Below are 16,570 nucleotides of genomic sequence, written 5' to 3' on the forward strand. Positions count from 1 at the left end.
CCTAAGGTCAGTGGCCAAGGGGCTGGTGATTTTGGGTGCCTTGCTTTTCAGGTGCCCAACTTACGAGGGCATGATTTATAGAGAGTGAGCACTGGCAATTTAAGAACATAGAATGGCCATACTGGGTCAGACCAATGGTCCACTTAGCCAGTATCCTGTCTTCTGACAGTGGCTGGGGACAGATGCTTCAGAGGGAATGAACAAAACAGAGCAATTTTTCACTGTAGTCCAGTCCTAGACTTAGGGACTCCTGGAGCATGGAGTTGTGTCCCTGCCCAATAGCCATTGATGGACCTATCCTCCAGGAATTTATCTAATTCTCTTTTGAACCCAGTTATACTTGGCCTTCACACCACCCCCTGGCAACAAGTTCCACAGGTTGACACAGCCCTTTGTATCAAGGACCCACATTCATGATTCTCATTTGAAAATCTTGACCAATGGGACTATGCCTAGAGTGAGCAGGCTACGTGGTAGCCAGGATTTGAGGAATGTGGCCCTTAGCTTTTGCCCACGTACATCTGGCGCAATGTCTAGTTCCTCCTTAACTCAAGAGACTGGAGGATGTGCTTGTTTGTTAGTGAGCTGTGACTGAGACCGCCTTCTGTGACCGTGGCTTCATCCCTTCTGCGATCAGAATCGTAAACTTCCTCACAGCTGAGTCCTGAAAACTCCAGCTGTGGCTTGTGTTCAGAGGCTGCCCCCCTCTCTTTTGTCTGTCCCTCCTTCTCTCTTCCCAGTCCCCCAGCATGACTGATTTGAACACCTGTAAATCCACAGGGGTCATTGGGCAGCTTGGTTGATTTTTAATCATAATAATAAATATCAGTGAACCAACATTATCTGGAATGATTGCACCTTGCCAATGAGCAGCACAACTGAGGTGCCTTTCTCTGAGTCAGTGCTGCTAGCAGGGGAAAGATCCGTTCAGCTACGTGTTTTAGACTCCAAAACATGCTGCTGTTATAACAGGAGGATTCTGCACATAGGCCCAAATCTTGCCCGGTCTTCTGCAGCTGCAGTGGTCAGATGCTGTGGAAGTGTTGAGGTTCGGTGCCATCGTGACTAGAGGGGGCTGGGTTTGTGTACACTGTGCAGGCCCCCTGGTGACTGGGGGACGATGGCTGCTACCACACTGAATTACCAGCCGTCGTCCTTCCTCAGGGTGGGGATTTGAGTCTGGAGGATGCAGTAGCCACTGTTGAGCAGCGTGGCTGCTGCTCTGAGGCCTCGGAGAACGCTACCTTCCCCCTTATCTCCCCCACAAAGGCCCTGCACGCTGTCTGACCATTCAGGCTGCACCCTGGGGGCCAGGATTTGGGCCTTACCGAAAAGGTTGTTTACACAGGAGGCAGGATTTCCACCAGGCTGGAGCATTGCAGGCAAAGCCCTGCTCTATGTCCTGTTGGTAGGATTAGCAGCACCGTGATGCGCTTATTTACGGTCTGTTGACAGCATGCCTGGCTCTGTGCAGTCACAGAGCGAGGCATAGCCCGCCGCCCCGAGGAGCTCACTATATTAACTGTACGTAGCAGATTATATATGAGCTAGTCTGCCACTAAAATAGGGAGTACATTCCAACCAGAAATTTGTATTCATGCATGTAGGAGCCATTCAATGGGATCTCAACACTTCCTCTGATCTGCTGCTTTTCAAAGGTTTGGGCTAATGCTTTTCCTGGTGGTTTGATTTCCTTTTCCCCCCTGCCCTCAGCGCAATTTCCATCCCCCCTTTTCACTGTAATCTGCCCTACAGCAGGGAACAGATGAGACCAACCATTATTCATTTATCTTCTACCACTGGAACTGGGCCTTAACTCTTTGCCCCTCTTCTTTCACACTCCCGTCTCTGTGTATTGTCCTAATCAACACTCATGAGCAAAATCAGGTGTGTATAAAGTACAAGGAATTGTTTTTCTTGGGGCCTGATCCAAAGCCCATTGACTTCAGTGGACTTTGCATCGGGCCCTGGATAGGCATTGCGAGCCTGAGTTTACGCCTTCAGAAGTCACCTTCAATGCTTTCCTCTCCCTCCGGGGGCTTCCAAGCAGCAATGAGCAAGCACATGACTGAACCTATAAGACAGGGTTTGACTTTTAGGAAGGGAGCCTGGAGGGCACCGAATAATTTTGGAATCTAACCAGCTGCACCTCAAATGCCTGGATTACACTTACGTCCGTCCTTATCAATCCCTCCGAGCACTTGAAAGCGGGGTGTAGACTCCCCCAGTGTATGAGAAATAGCTTCGCTTTTTCCTAGTAGAAATGTAAAATTTCTATTTTTATATATAGACTTTTTTTTATGGATGGCATGTTCCTATCCCCAGGCATTTTGCATTGGAATTCAGCTCATTGCAAGCCTATTACATGTTCACTAACTATAAACCATCTGATTTATATTCATTAACCAGTACTAGACAGCAGCAGGGGCATAACTTTAGCACTGGACATGCCCCAGTCGAAGGGTGAACTAAATTTGAGTTAATTAAGGTGCTGTAATTGTTGTCCAGTACAAGTGTCTTCAGGGCATTGGCTTTGTAAATAATTTTTCACCCCAATCTCTCCTGCGCTCTGGGTTGCTAGTCTGCAACTTTGCTCAAGTAATAAACTAGGGAATCAACTTCCCTGTACTTACTTGTAAAGAGAACAAGACATCCTTACTGCTTCTTGCTGGAGACAGCAATGACCTTATTGACTAGTGAAGTGCAAACAAATCCGGGGTGTGTGTGTGTATAAATTACCCCAAAAGTAACACAAAATGGTAAGGATTCAGGTTACGAGAAGGAAGTTTTAAAGGACTACACAAGGATTTACTAATTTTTCTGGAGTGCTGCTGTGAGGTTTGGTTCAGATAAACATTCAACGTTCCTGACATCCTTAGCTGAAGTTCACCAAAACAACTTCATCAAGAAATCGGTCTGAAAAGCTCAGGATAACAGACTTTCGCATAAGATTCCCAAAATTTCCTGGTTCTGGCAATGCCCAAGATGGCTCCAAAACAAAACCCTGGATCTGCACATCCCTAAACTTTGGTGTGAAGTTCAAAATCCAAACTCCAATTTGAATTCCACAAATGACTCTTATCTTTATAGTGGACTGGGTCCAGTTACCCCTGATCTTCGTATTCAAAATCCAGGTGCATATTTATAGCTTTAGCCTCTGTCCAGCAGAAATCAGCAGTTACAGAAGCAGCCACAAGGGATGACTGGCTCCAAAACAGAGAGCAGGGGAGAGACACCTGGCCCCACCCCAAATACAGAATAAGGAGGCAGCTATGAAGCCAGACAGCCAAGGCACTGGACATTTTGAAAACCAGACAGGGAGTTTTGAAATGGAGTGGATGGATGATGGGTAGTGGTGCACATTGCTTGGCAGGAGCAGGAGCATAGTGGAGAGGAGCCCCAGGAATTGGAGAGCTGCATGATGAGGGCTGAACCTCGAGCCCCATAGTGCGTGGAAGGGGTGGAAGGTGGTACTTATATGGCCACAGTAACTGAACACCTCACAATTTTCAGTGTATTTATCCTCTCAGGTAGGGCAGTGCTGTTATCCGCATTCTAGAGAGGGGGTCTCAGGCACAGAGAGACAAAGACACAGATTTTTGAGGCATTTAGGCATTGCTGTGCTCAGCATTGCGATGCCTAATGGATTTAGGAGCCTACATCTCATTTTCAAAAGCAAGCTAGGCAATGGAATTGGGCCTAAATCCCTTTAGAAATGAATATAGGTTCCTAAATCAATTAGATGTTGCTGTGCTCAGTGTTACAATGCCTAAATATCTTTTAGAAAACTGGGTCTAGATGATTAGCCAAAGATCAAACAGGAAGTCTGTGCCAGAGCAGGAACTGAATCGAGGTCTACCCAATGCCAAGTTACTGCTCAAACCACTGGATCATCACCCTGCCCCGTGGCTGACTTATCAGAAAAGGAAGAGTAGGAATAGGGATGGGGATAGAGACAACGGACGACGCAGTTTCTTGGCTTGGGAGCTAAGTTAGGGCCTGAGTTAATGACTGACAAGTGGCCTGGGGGCTGTTGGACTCACGTTTGTGGGTGGGTGTATCCCTCCTCTATTTATGCGCTGTCTGCCCTCTTTCTCATAACAGAGTTGATGAGCAACCAATTTATAAGTAAACAGGGGCACACAGGTCTAATGGTGTTTGCATGCAAAAGATGCACTGAGAGATGCCCCATGGAGTGGGGGGGGGGGTGAGCAGGGGCGGCTAATCGGCCCAAAGTGAACAGTTCATAATGAGGAGAAGAATAGTGATCCGTGCGAGCAAACTAAAAATCCCTGCTGCTCCTGAATCTGTGCGCACCAACTGCAGAGTGGTAATTAGGAGGGAGTCTGGATGTGGAATTGAAACTGTAATTATGAAGAACTGCTAGATATTACAGTAGCATCATGTTTAATGCTCTTCCCCTACCCCCCACTTTTTACCCCCTGCCCCTTTGATTAATCACTGTTTTTTTCAGAAGTTTAAATTTGGAGGAAAATGTTTGGAATTATCTGGGGTGTTTCGTGGCTTTCCTTTTTAAGCTGAGGCGTTTTGAAGTTGAAATGGAAAATGGTTTATTAGACTGTACATGGAAATGAATGGATGGCAGGTCTGAGAGGGACTGATTTTCAATTAAAAAGCTTGCAGCATGGCGGGCTTCGTTATCTCTTGCGTTGTATCCTTACCATGCTTTGTGGACAAATGCAGTTTTTACTTGAAGGCTGCTGAAAGTGTGTGTAGAGGAAGGGCAGAGGGCTGTGGGGAGTGGAGAAAATGGTGGGCTGGAATGTCCGATCGATATGTTGATCTGCCACTCTCTCTCACCCGTAGATGCGACGTCACTCTCATAATGAAGCTATCACAGATCTAATCAATTAGAACATTGGGCACCAATTCCATCTTGAGGCGAGATTCTGCGCTGCGCCTCTTGGTGGCTCAGCCCAGGGAGGAAAGTGGCTTTGTGAGTTAACTTTTGCCTCTTTCTCATTCCTTACTTGGTTCTATTCCTTAGTTTCTCTTTTCTCTCTGGTTTCTGTGTTTTGTTCTGTGTTTGTGCAATGCCTATCCCCGTGGGGTCCTGGGCCACAACTGGGATTCCTAGGCACTATGATAATATAAAGATGAAATGTGTATCTTTTTCTCCATATGTCTTTTCCCCTCCCTCTTTCTCTCATTGCCCCGTCCCTTCCTACCTCATGTCGTTACTTGCATTTCAGTTTTTCTCCTTTTCCTCTCATTATCCTTTTACCTGACCTGTCCTTGGGCCACTGGTTGGCATTAGAGCTATCATGACAGTCAGCTAAAACTCTTTCCACCATCACTAATAGAGAAGAAATTCCAAAAGGCCATATATCCCCTTCAGTACCTGGCAGGCATCTCCTTGACGTCAAAGGAAGCAGCATGTGAGGATCCAGGGCCTAGGTTTGAAGATGCAGAGCAACTGGGCTAGAATTATACGTGTCTGAGGGGAGACAGCTCAGGTAGAGTCTTATACAGTAGATGTGATCAATGGTGAATAGGACTTTTTGTCTTTTTTTTTTTTTTAGCAACATTTGAACTAATATACCTTTTAAAGTTAGCATCTTGCCATTATTTTGTACATATGTGTTTGTTTTTAAAATGCTTCTTAGCAAAGTAATAGATTCCCTGTAACCTCTTGTTATGTTAAAGGGCTATTGATTGTTTCCAAACAGGATAGAATACACTTTAGGAACCATGGGTCTAGGAATCCGAGGTTCTATTCTGACACTTCGACGTGACCTCAGGCAAATCACCTAGGGTACGCCTACACTGCAAGACCCGTGGCCCAGCTGCAACTGGCCGGGGTCAGCTGATTCGGGTGCCGATTTGGGGCTATAAAACTACAGTGTAGCCATTCAGGCTAAGGCTGGAGCCTGGGTTCTGGGACCCTCCCGAGCCCAAACATCTATACTGTAATTGTATACCCCTACAGCCCTGGCACCATGAACCCCAGCCAGCAAATGCTAGGCAGACACAGGTCTTCTGTTGCCGTGTAGTCGTGCCCTTACTCTTTTTGTGCCTTCGTTTCCCTGCAAAAATGTTCTGAAGCAATCAAGATGGGTTGCTCTGAGACCTAAGTGCTTCTCAAGCCTCACAAGAAAGATGCAGTCGAGGTGCAAATCATTGGAAGGCTGGAAGAGGTTTGGAAGAGTGATAGTTGCGTAAATTAGCTGACCCCTTAGGCCTTGGGTCAACTTTCAAAAGTGCATTTTTGGAAATGCTGTCTCTTGTATAGACTAGGATTTTAGGTGTGATCTGAGCAGGCGTTGGCAACCTGTGCTAATTATCATTATCATGGTTTAAAAGTGCAGCCTTTGACATGTGCTAAACCAGTCAAGTTAAAAGTGAGGTTCCCCACTAGACTTTACTCTTGGCCAATTTAGCACATGGTCACTGCCTTGTCTGGACTAGACTTTTTTTTTAAAGGATTACTTAGCGCCTGTGAGTAGTCTAGTCATGGCTCCAGTGAATGCCCACAAACATCTCTGCAGTGCATAGAGGACTGCTGAATCTTTGTTAGAAAAGGAAGCGCACGAAAGCGGTCTCTGTGTTGATCTCACCCCTCTGTTTGCCTGGTCAAGTTTGCTTTTGATCTGACAGCTCCTTTCCAGACCTGCCTTGGCAATAGACACATGCCAGGCTCTCATAGTTCGTGTTCATGTCCGCTTATTAATATAAAGATTCCACTTCACACTCGCTGGAGTAAACCTTGCATGATGCCTGTGACAGGTTTTGCAGTAATTCAGTTGTAGCGCCAATCTCATGCTAGATCTCTCCGCTATGGCTACCCCTCTAGCCTTTTCCAATTTTTCACTACAACAGTCATGAATAAATCACCAAAACACATCAGATTGCTGGAAATAGAAATACCAGCGATAGGGCCCAGTTCAGTAGTCAAGGAGCATCATTCTTGTACAGCAAGCCAGGAGCTCTCTGTGCTCTCTCGCCATTGGCCGCACATCATCCAGCCTGCCTTGTCATCAAAAGGTTCCAAAATGACTGCAAACCACCAGTGCACAACTTGAATATCCCTTGCTTTTAAATGTAGAGTGTACTCTACATACCTTCCAGCTCAGAAGGGAGGCAATTTTACTGGATATGCTGCAAGATGAGGCACCAGCAGTGTCCCAACACATGAGGCAAGAGCTCTCGTGTATGCTGGAGATGAGCCCTGTTCATTTTCACTAGTGGTTACTTGATAATGGAAAAAGCAACAATATTTGCTCTGCTAGTTGTTTCTTCCACCACAACCAAGCTGCAAGAATCAAGCAAAGGCCTGTAAGCTCTTATTACACCAGGTGTGTTACCGTAACCAACTGCTCATAGTCCCATATAACCCTGATTAGTGTGCTCTGAACGCCTCTGCCCAATCTTGCACCAGGAGACTGAAGCCACATAGGGTGGCTACAGAGGCTTTTCCTACCCTCCACGTGGTTAAAAGGCTACAGCCCACTTTCATTGCTAAACGTAGGAGGTGGGGGAATGCACTCCACTGTCTGGATGGTCATCAGACAGAAGGACCTTAGTCTTCCATTAACATCTACTTTGGTGGCTACTTGGCTTTGAATTCAAACCTTACCATGATTTGCTGGTGTCCCCCAGCCCTCATCCTCTGATATGTACCATGTTCTTCCCTCGCCACCTTCTTTGTTTGTTTTCACATTGTCTTTATGGCTCTATATCTAGATTTCCTTCTTCAAAACCAAGGAGAGAGGGAGAGAGGAGGTGTTTGGTGAGGGGGGTGGGATTGTATTGAACAAGAGGCGACTGAGTGATAAGGTGGGAGTTTGTGGCTTATGTTGTTAAGGGAGGGAGAGAGAGAGACTGTGTGTGTAAAGATCCATCTTAACTCCTTTCTTGTGTTGTGTTGGTTCAACTGCACATCTAGGCATCATTTAGTCCTGGAGTATTCTAAAAGCACTGCAGCTTCTTCCAGAAAGGGGTGTCTTTGGAGTCATTATAGCCGCTGACCGAGAGCCAGGTCTCCTGAGTTTTATCTCTAAGTCACCTACTGATTTCTGGGTGCCTTTTCCATATGCTGTTAGGCAACTACATGCTAGCTTTTTGTGCAGTAATCTGCTTGATGTGCATGCACAGATGTTTAAATACCCTGTTACTCCCACAACTAATTTTTGCATCAGCAGAATTGTGCTCACAAGATTGAAGGATGCTTTTAAAAATTAGACCCTTGGGGTGAAATCCTGGCCACAGTCACATGATCAGGAGTCTTGCCACTGACTTCACTGGAGCCAGGATGTTGCCCCTTCTCTCTAGGCCTTGGTCTACCCATTTAGAAAATGGGGATTCTAGTGCCTATCTCACAACAGTGTTGTGAGGCTGGATTATTGTGAAGCTGAGAAGTTTGGCTCAAAGGATGCAAATAACTATCATTCAAATCAGTGAGGTCAGAAACTCAGCTAGAATTAACAACAAAAATCTAAAAACAACCCCCCCTAAAATAAAATAAATCAGTTTTTTACTTTAAAATTAGCCGTCTTAATTTGGACATCAATTTTATTTCTGGATGGCTTGTCCGTTTTGCAATTTAGTTTCTTTTATCTTTGTTATTATATTAAACCCCCTGCTAATAAAATGTCAAATTAAAAAAAATTAGGATCATTGAAATTGCAGAAAACCAATAAAATAAAACCTTACAAGAGAGGCAAAAGAAAATTTCCATCATTCTCTCCTTAACCGAAATCAAAATTAGAATGTTGTTAGAAATTTCATTAGGATGGAGCAGATTGGTAATGAAATTACATTCCAGCTTTCTGTATACTCAATGTGTTAAGTAGGTTTGATCAATGATGTTCACACAATTAATTTTGTTGATTGCTGAGGATTACTTTATCGGCAGTCGCATTTCACACTCATGTGGGTTGTGGGGTTTTTTTGTTTTGTTTCCAAGGTAAATTCTACGTGATTCGAGTCACATGACAGAGAAGCAGGACCGAAGTCCAGTTATCCAAGCAATCTCCATCAGACCTTGACTGGTACCAAGGTGAGGATGTTATTGTTGTTAATCTTGTTTATAATGGTAGCGTCTAAGAACCAACTGAGAACCGGGCCCCAATGCGCCAGACATTGTAGTACGCAGTCCCTGTCCTGAAGAACTTACAGTGTAAGTAGACAAGACAGACATGAGATAGGAGAAAGCTGGCTGACGTTAAACCCAGTGGTGATTGTGCAGATAATTTCCTTCACCCTATGCAAAAAACATATAACTTGTGCCCCATGGACTCCAACTGTTCTGTTCTATCTATATGGCTCTCATCTCTATAGTGCCCAAGTATCTCACAATCATTAAAGAGTTTTATCCTCCCAACTCCCCCTGTGAGGTAGAGAAGTGTTGTCGTCATTCACAGAGGTACAAGGTAGATTAAGTGACTTGCCCATGGTCACGTAGGAAATCTGTGGCTGAGCTGGGAATTGAACCTAATTCTTCTGAGTCCCAGACCAGTGCCCTAGCCACTAGGCCATCCTTCCTGCTCCTGTGTAGGAAGTGCTATGACTGTGTTGGGGGAAGAAGCTCTATTTCTTGCACTTTCCCTTAACTTTTCTTGTGGGAGGGAGGCACTGGACTAGCAGATCATGATTCAGTTCCTGGCTCTGGCACTGACTAGCGCCGTGACCGCGGGCAAGTCACTTAATTTTTCTGTGTCTCAGTTCCCCAAGCTCACAGTAAATGATGACAATACTTCTCTATCTTACAGGGGTGCAACGGGGATGTGTTCATTAATGTATGCATGGCCCTGTGATACTGTGGTGATGGGTGTACGAGCAGATGGAAAGGTAAATCTGCAGCATGAGATAGCATCAGTGGTAGGCGGATTATGTGGTCTCAGTCACTTTGCCTTTCCATGAATTCCCATGTGCCCTGTCCCAACTTATTTCGGTATTGATGGGCACATTTCAAACAGTGCGCTGCATTTCTGTAGTATGAGTACTCCCCATTATTGAGGTCGATGGGAGTCATGCTGTTAAACCCACAGCACAGCTCTCTAATCTTGGCCCTGGAGTGTCCAGATTTTCTTGGATTTTTTTAACTAGTAGGAGGCCCCAATGTGTCATTGATACTTTTGTCCCCACGCAGCTGGGTCATCCTGATCCTGCAGCATAGCGTTTGCTGCTATTGTTACCGCTCTGCCGCCAGTGATCCGTAACTGGCCATACCTAGCTGTTTCTCTTTAACTGTTGGCCTTCTGCCCTCCCCCTCGGACCATTCATATACAGGGAATGTTCCATAATTAGTGGAACTTCAGCCTGGGAAAATGCCATTATTCCTGCCTAATAGCAGGAGTGAGGCCTTTGAAGGGACCTCAGTTCGTGCTGAAGTATCTTCCCACATACTATGGCAGAGAGTCTCCAAGCCATATCATTTCAAGGGGAATTGGGCACCTAAAATCCTTTGGGCATCTTTGAAAATCTCACCCTCCCATTCCTCTGCCTGCACTAACCCCCATTTTCTGGCCATGAAATAGAGACAGGAGGAGCGGTCATTCAAGAAGGCTTGAGATTTACTTCCACACACTGCAATGGTGGTAGACACATTTTTCTGGAGCCCAACAACCTTCCATCCCCTGCCGGCACTACAGGAGCAAGGCCATAGTAGTTGTGGGTTTGGCCAGGGGTAGCCCTGATGTCCAGTGAAAGCCAAGCAGAGTGCATATTTCACCCTCCCAGCATTGTTGCTAGGTCACAGGATGACATTCCATCTTTGTAAAGGAATGAATAATAAACAGTCAGTGTCATCACTACTACTACTGTTTTCACGACAATCTTAATCCATGCAGAGCCTGAGGCTGGAATGTGTGTAAAGTATCAGCATCAGTAGAGAGCCCTGCCTGGGCCTCCCAGCTCACAAGATATTTGCAGGATTTAAAAAAAAACAAGGGGTGGGAGGACGGGGGGAGAAATGAAACAGCATTTTGATCTCTGGAGGAGGGAAAAAAGTTCCCATTATACCATACAGATGTAAAAGAAAATTCATCTTTGAAGGGGACTTTAAACCTTATGTTAAGAAAAATGCCTGGAATTAAGTTCCTAAAAAGCTACAAAAGCTGAACGGAAATATTATCAGGGCTTGAAATGAGATTTTTTTTCTTTTTTTCAGGCAGTGATCTACTGATGGATTAGCTGGAAATCAGCAGTAAGTGATCTGTGCAATTTTTTTTTTTTTTTTTAAGAAATATGCATTTGTTGAAATTTAAATTGCAGGCAGAAACTGGCTTTGTGGCTCAGGCCTGTATGTCTCAGAATTGATATTGAATTTCAGTTTTGTTTTACTGTGCGTCATTTTCTTGCAAACCACGGCTACAGTTTTCCCAGAGAAATCTGAGGACAGTTTCAGCTGAGCTAGGGCTGAAAAGGAAAACCCCCTCTTGTTCTTGGAGTGGATCCTAAAGATGGATCTGATCGTTAGAAATGAGACATCTCATCTGTCAGAAATCGAGTAAATTTTAAAAAGAAAAAGAATATGCTGCCTTTTTTTTTTCTAGAAGTGTAGCGAAGTTTTTTTTTATCAAGATGCCATTTATCAGCGCTGCGACCACCTGACTAACAGTAGGCATCCTGCCAATCATTTTATGGAAATAGGCAAGGTCTTTAATGTTTGGATGCCCATCTGAATCAGCTCTTGTTCATGTCAGCAGATCTGATGTGAAAGCAAAGGTGCCCCCATGCAGTGTAGTTACCATCAAACATGTAAGTGTCAGCATTTTAAGGCAAGGAACACAATGCGGCTGATAGCCAATGTCACTGGTTTAACCTCTTTCAAAGACATTATATCCTGCGGTCTTTTCCTATTTCTTGTCTCTTTGGGATTTGTTATGCTGGAAATACTCCTTCAAATAATTATCGGTGCACCTGTATACATTACTGGCAGTCCCTCTTCGTCTATTCCACAGGTCTGGCATATTCCTTAGTTTGGGATCTAATGTAGTCTTTTAAAACATTATTTTGAAATAGTGACTTTACAGGTTCAGACCAGTCTACAGCAGCCCTAGAGTCACACACAGCCTGGTCTGTTACTTTCATAGATTTCATAGATTCCAAGGCCAAATGGGACCACTGTGATCCTCTAGTCTGACCTCCTGTAGAACACAGCCAGAGACCTTCCACACACACACAATCCTACGGCTTATTTTTTAGAAAAACATGCAATCTTGATCTTTAAAATTTCCAGCAATGGAGAATCCAGCATGACACTTGGTAAATTGTTCCAGTGGTTCATTACTCGGTGTTTAAAAATGTACACCTTATTTCCAATCTGAATTTGTCTAGTTTTAGGTTCCAGCCACTGGGTCATGTTCTGCCGTTCTCTGCTCGATTGAAGAGCCCGTTATCAAGTATTTGTCCCCCATGTGGATACTTGATAGACTGTAATCAAGTCACCCCTTAACCTTCTCTTTGTTAAGATAAATAGATTGAGCTCCTTGAGTCTATCACTTTTCTTTAATCATTCTCATGGCTCTTCTCTGAACCCTCTCCAATTTGTCAACATTCTTCTTGAATTGTGGGCACCAGAACTGGACACAGGATTGCAGCAGTAGTTGCACCAGTGCTAAAATGACCTCTCTACACTTGCTCGAGATGCCCTTGTTTATGCATCCAAAGTTTGCAGTCGTCCCTTTTGTCCACAGTGTCACGCTGGGAGCTCACATTCAGCTGATTGTCCACCACAACCCTCAAATCTTTATCATAGTCACTGCTTCCCGAGATAGAGTCCCCCATCCTGTAAGTATGGCCAACATTCTTTGTTCCTCGATGATATGTGTACATTCAGTGGCATTAAAATGCACATTGTTTGCTTGCAGCCAGCTGACCAAGCGATCCAAATCACCCTGTCCCCTTCATTATTTACCACTCCCCCAATTTTTATGTCATCTCAAACTTTATCAGCAACGATTTTAAAAATGCTAAATAGCGTAGGGCCAAGACCAGATCCCTGTTGGATCCCACTAGAAATGCATCCGTTCAATGATGGTTCCCCATTTATAACTACATTTTGAGACCTATTTATTCATCTGCTTTCCATCCATTTAATGGGCACCATATTAATATTATATTTTTCTAGCTTTTTAATCAAAACGTTGTGTGGCACCAAGTCCTATGCCTTGCAGGAGTCTAAATATATTATATCAACACTATTACCTTTATCAACCAAACTTGTAATCTCATCAGAAAAAGATATCAAGTTAGTTTGACGGGATTTGTTTTCCATAGGCCCATGTTTATGCATACTTACACGTTTCAGATGCACTGGGCTTGTCTGGACAATGATGTTTTGCTAGCTATGTGGAAGTTTTCTGTGGCAGGTTTTTTTTTATTTCAGAGTTAAGATGGTAGACCTCAATTTTTATATATAGTCATGACAACCGCTGGTTTAGTCTTCATGTATGCTGAGCTTTTAGATTATCAAGGACACCTAGCGTGTGGAATGGGTACTTTTCTGGTCTATACACAACCTAAATAAAGGCGTAGCTAGGAAAGCTGAGTACAGCACCTACAGTCTTGACTTTAGTGGGACTACTCACATGTGTAAAGTTCAGTACAAAGAGTGCTCTGTTGAATCGGGGGCTAAGCAAGTGACTTTTGTATAATATTCAGGTAGAAGCAAGTTACAATCAAACTGGTTTGAGTCCTACTTGGTGTATCCAAAGCATGGGTGGGGAATGGTAAGCATTCTTGTAGTTCAAGACTGTCAATTTGAATGTATAAATGGGTGTGCAAATGGACTTAAGTTAGCCAGCCATGAACATCTCACCAACCCATTTTTTTCTCTTTTTCAATGCTACAAAAAAAAAATTTTCACCTAGCCAATAGGAAACTGATATTTTGGCTGCTGATCTGACCTTTGTCTATTGGTTGTTTTACAAATAGATTGATTGACAGTAATGAATATGACTGTATCTGTATATATCTTTTTTACTCTTCATTTTATCATTATCAATATATGTGAACTTTCCATACACTAGTTGTGACCTTTAAAAGATCCATTTGTTTTGGGGAAACCTCTTATTGTTATCTGCATCATTATTTTGTTTAAAATCCCAAAATAGTAACCGTTTATTATAAAATCATGACCGGCCCATTTCTTTTCCTCGGAGATTTTTGAAGGATTGGGATGGTGCTTGAAATCATTAGAAAGTATGGGGTATTTTGCTGCATAACCTAATTGGCTTCTATAGTATACACTAGAAATAGTTGCTGATTTGTTGTCTCGGTGATTTTTGCTTTTACATTATAGTTAAGGACGACTAGACTTTGAGATGAGCATTTTTTCCCCTTTATATGGTATGAGGCCCCGATTCATCAATCCATCTCTGTTCGGCAAAGCCCTTAAGCATGTGCTTATCCCCATTAACCTTGATGGGGCTGAAGCATATGCTTAAAGCTAAGCAGCTGTTCAAGTGCTTTGCTAAATAGGACTGAACGTAATTGTATACTCACCTGCTGTGCTGAATTGGAGCCTATATAAATGAATGTATAGTTAACATCAGCTGATCACAGCACCTACATAAAATGGAACATGAACATCACAGTGTTTGGACTTGATCTGAAGTATAAGTCACTCTAGCTTGGGTTTAATTTCCCACCTGCTAAAATCTTACTTGTGAGTTAATTATAGATAAGTAGGTCGTTTGCACTACTGCTTTGTACTTCTATATCACAGATTTATTTATTTGTTTATGTGTTTATATTTTGATTTCCCCCACCCCCAAAAAGGGGAGAACTAACAAACAAAAAAGGACCAAAAACAAATAAGGCAAGGAATGGAAAGGGGGCAGGGAGGAAAAAGGAGAGCAACATTGCGGTTTCCGTCAGCTAGGAATTAGACCCTCCCTAATTTAGATTGCCTGTTCCAGCCCTGAAACAAAGGTTTGTGTTTATCCTTGAACCCACCCTAGCCAACAGGGGAAGTGCTTTGCAAAACATTAAAAACTCTACTATGTTTAAGGCTGATTCAACAGAAAATTATATTTTGTTCACACTGGTCCCCATGTAGATAACCGTCCGCAGGCCTTGACGAAACAGACAGGGGCTGAAGATGTGGGTTTCCCCACACAGATTTTGGGACTGTCCCGGGATACAGTCCTGCTGGCTAGAAGAAGGATTAATATGGTCTAGCACCTTCCTTCCAAATGAAGGAACCTCTTCATGATGACTGCATTTCGAAAGGCCTAAGGCCTTGTTTGTGCTTCAAAGGGTTTGCCAGTATAGCTGTACTGGGAAATCCTCCTTGGGGAGATACTGCCTGTAGCAGTTCCCTGAGTGAAATAAACTAAACCTGTTTTTTGCTGGTATAACTGTGTCTACATTATGGCTTTTGTCAGCATAGCTGATTTTTCACACCCAACGGATGTAGGTATGCTGACAAAACTTTCAAGTTTAGACCAGGCCTAAGTGACTTACTGAGTGCCACACAGTTGAAGAGCCAGGAACAGAATTTAGGAGTCCCAATGCCCTGTTATGTGCTCTAACCACTAGGCAATGTCACCTCTCCTAATTGGCTTGGTTCCCGATGCTACTCAATTCTCAGAAGAAACTTTAGAGGTATCATCTACTGCCAAATGCATAAGTGCTGTTGCCTGCCGGGACCCCTGGGATGATCTTGATGGGGCAAAGCTCAACCCTTTCAAGCCAATCTAAACTTTTCTGGGCCCTACCAGTCTTGACCACAGTGTGTGTAATGGAATGTAGAAAAACTAGCATCATTAATCTCTTCGACTGTAGCCTGGGCGTTTCAGTTGAGTAGGTTCCCTTGTGGGAGAGGGGCATGGAGTTTAGTTGTGTGTTTTCCCAGCAGCATGGCGTTTCCCAACTTTTGTCTGTGTCTTCTAAACCATTTGCTTTGATGTGTAGAATCAAGCTGGGTATAGCTCAGGTGTCTTTTTCCATCATATAGCAGGATCTTAATCCAGCAGGTACCTTTGTGGGACAATCTGGGACAGATGGTTTATCATTTCAACAAATTAAGCAATTGACCTGGATGTACTTCGTCGAGGTCTCTTTCAACTTGTTGCTGTTAATTTGCATAAGATTTCCCCTAGTGTATTGTAGTCCAGGGTTTTTTTGGCGGGGGAGAGGGGGAGGGAGAGGTCATCCTAACCTAAAACAAGGAATGTTTGTCTTGGGTTATCAGCAGGAACTGCTCTGACCAGCAGGAAAGTTCAGCAATGCTTCTCTAGTCCGTTCCAAGAGCACTGCAAGGTGTATTCTCTGGCAGCAGCCAGACTTGTGCAGCTGTTGACACTAGAAGTGATTAACACCAGTAGGACAGTGAGAGGGAAATAAATAACATCCTAATCTCTAGCGCCATCATTCCTTTGATGAGAACAAAAAATATGAAGACTGAAAGATCAAAATAACTGTATTAGAGCATGAAAAGGGAAACGCTCTTTTAACAACCGCTGTTCAGATATATCTCCTTAGATCTGACATGCTGTAATATATTTGTACCACAGATATATATTAGGGGGTAAAGCTGGTGATTAATTTGCTTTACCTTTTCAGAGCATATACATAAAAACCTACATTAGTAGAATTAGCA

The 16,570-nt window shown here is 43.7% G+C and overlaps 1 long non-coding RNA gene across 1 annotated transcript in view; it reads left to right on the plus strand.

The window, feature by feature from the left end:
- Nucleotides 1–16,570, plus strand: part of LOC122174454 (uncharacterized) — a 181,303-nt gene that overhangs the window by 75,916 nt on the left and 88,817 nt on the right. Inside the window, exons 3-4 of the long non-coding RNA XR_006176282.2 lie at nt 8,927–9,019; nt 11,132–11,167. This is a non-coding gene — a long non-coding RNA (uncharacterized LOC122174454). The remainder of the gene's footprint in view (nt 1–8,926; nt 9,020–11,131; nt 11,168–16,570) is intronic.

This window comes from Chrysemys picta, chromosome 19 (genome assembly GCF_011386835.1).
Source record: "Chrysemys picta bellii isolate R12L10 chromosome 19, ASM1138683v2, whole genome shotgun sequence".
Lineage (NCBI taxonomy): Eukaryota > Metazoa > Chordata > Testudines > Emydidae > Chrysemys > Chrysemys picta.